This window comes from Sinocyclocheilus grahami, unplaced genomic scaffold (genome assembly GCF_001515645.1).
Source record: "Sinocyclocheilus grahami isolate Dianchi unplaced genomic scaffold, SAMN03320097.WGS_v1.1 scaffold518.1, whole genome shotgun sequence".
NCBI lineage: Eukaryota > Metazoa > Chordata > Actinopteri > Cypriniformes > Cyprinidae > Sinocyclocheilus > Sinocyclocheilus grahami.
In genome coordinates, this window is record NW_015505697.1 from 278993 (window position 1) to 281818 (window position 2826).

A 2826-nucleotide genomic window follows, 5' to 3' on the forward strand; every position below is an offset into this window, starting at 1 on the left:
TATAATAAAATACCAATATAAAATTATAAAAAGTATATATCGTCTTTCTAAATCATTCCCAAACATAAGATTGTTGTTTAGGCCATACATACCCTGTAATATTAGAATAAGCACCTCTTAGTTTCAAAATACTTACAGTATAAATGATTTGTAATTTTACAGGTTGTTACCCCTTTATTCCCCAAACTTCGCATATTATTCCCTTATACCTACACGGAGTTACTGAATAGGTACACTATAATTACAAAAAAGTTACACTGTAACTTCAGTTTACTTACGCAGTTCTTTGCAGGTTGCATATCTGGTTGTTACCCCCTTATTACCCAAACGTAACACATTGTTCCCTTATACCTACACGTATGTTCTTTATAGGTACACTATAATTGCAGAAACGTACACCGTAAATTGAGTATACTTACATAGTTCTTTGCAGGTTGTAATCTAAAGCGTTACCGAACTATTCATTCAGTGAATTCGCCATAAGTTAATTGGATGAAAAGTATCTGCTAAATGGCAGGTAACAGTGCAGTGACCACAGATTTAAACCTCTAGTTAGCGTGACTAAAGACAGAGCGATGTACTTCCCGGTCACACCTTCCTCTTTAGCAATGATTGATTGTGATAGGGGCAATTCTCTACACATCATAGCTCTCTCACCCACACTGGCCCAGCCCCTCCTCTCCAGCCACTAAGCAGCAGTTCAGACACATTAGCACTCAGCCTAATTGACTCTCTGAGATTATCGTTTCCTTGCAAACTTTATGGAATGAGCTATGATCAGGTCTCCAGACCTGAGGACAGGGCTTGATTAATCCCTGACACTCATTCATTTGGATGTATGTTTTCATCACCGCTCCTCGCCAAGCAGTCAAGCTCCACTCTGTTTGCCAGTGATAAATCAACACTCCCCCGCCACCGTGCTGAAAACACACCACTAGCAGCATCTCTCTCCTGCCCAAACAGATATATCTACCGCCTCTTCACTTCAACATATTTTGCTATTTACTTCCAGCTGTTAAATTATTTTATGATTGTGATCCATCTAAAAATAGATCCATTTATTTGAAACAAATCTAGTGAGTGTCTGAGATAGAGTGACTCAAGGCCTATCGATTGTTTAGCTGCATTTAAGTTTAGTTTGAGCCAATCATAAGTTGGGTAACTTTTGAGTGAGGCACATCACCATAGTAACATGCTGCATGTTCTAACAGATCATACTGCAAATCACACATATTGTTATATAGCCATACAAAGTGCACACACACAGCAGTGAACACACACCTGGAGCAGTGGGCAGCCATTTATGCTGCGGCGCCCGGGGAGCAGTTGGGGGTTCGATGCCTTGCTCAAGGGCACCTCAGTCATGGTATTGAAGTTGGGAGAGAGCGCTACACATTCACTCCCCCACCAACAATCCCTGCCGGTACAAGACTCGAACCCGCAACCTTTGGGTTACGAGTCCGACTCTCTAACCATTAGGCCAGACACTTCCCCCTAAAACATACTTAACCAGCATATGCTGTTTTTTTTTTCAACAGGGCTGTACAAACTCACTCACAAACCCTGTATCAAAAAGCCATCTTAAGAATGCTGCTGTGGCAGCAATGGTGTTGCTTCTTTCCGTGAATATGTGTTGAAACTCCATTTTTCTGGATGATCTCTTGTACTTCAGCTGAAAGTAAATCACTCTGCCTCCCTCCATGTTTCAAGTGATTGGTTGTCCACTGCAAGCGTCACACTTTTATGTGCATGCACTCTGGAATAAATGATTTATTTTCAAGCTGAATGTCTACACCAGTGTTGACAGTTGTGTTGACACTTTACCCAAACTAATGTTTCATAAAGCTTTCATAGAACTGGAACTATTACTAGTAATCACTACACTTGTGCACAACACACGATAGTTGATAGACGAGCAGCCGGTAATAGAAACAGGTCTCTGTCATCAGCTTCAGTCTATCATATCTCTCAGTTCATCCCTTACTCCCTAATGAGACATCTGAACAGTGGCCACACAAATGTAATGAGAGATTCATCAGGGTACACTAAATGATGAAGTGCAGGATAAAAATGTGGTTCATCTTCACTAAATATTTCAGTTATAAAAGGGTGTGTGAGTCACTGTTTCTATGGGTGTTATGTCTGCTATTCCTCCTCTCGCCATTGATTTAAATCACGGATGGCAGCCCTTTACCCATGTGCAAAATTATGACTATATATAGAAAACGAGGTTACATGTAACATTCTTGCCACACAGACTCACATTTTTGTATTTTACTTCTGTTTACACAGACACACTCATACAGCCAACAGCATCTTCGGTTTCCTGCATTCTAATTGTCGTGATGTTTGAAGTAACTCAAAGTGAATATGTGATTTGTCAATTGATTTTCCTCCCTTACAGGCTATGAATAAAACCTTTTAATTATTGATGTGCTGATGTCAGCAATCCATTTGAATGTTGTATGTGGTGCAGACCTCTTTCTCCAGGCTGATTCTTCCCTTTCCCTCCCTCCCTTTTTCTCCCACTCCGTGACATGGTAACAGAATGATGGAGAGATACGGAGAGGGAGAAAACAAAGACATAATGAGAATTACAAATGGACAACAAAGGTTATACAGAGAATAAGAAAGAGCATTGGAAAGACAAAGAGAAGCAGACGAAGAGATGAGGAACGGTCTGAGAGTGAAAGAGGGCGAGGATGAGAATGAGAGAGCAAGCCATTAATGGAACTTGGAGTGCTGTGATGTTGCAGTTTGCTTGCGGAGATCTCTCCGCAAATAGGAGCAGAGCACCTGAAAAATGGGAGGAGCACAGGTCCATTC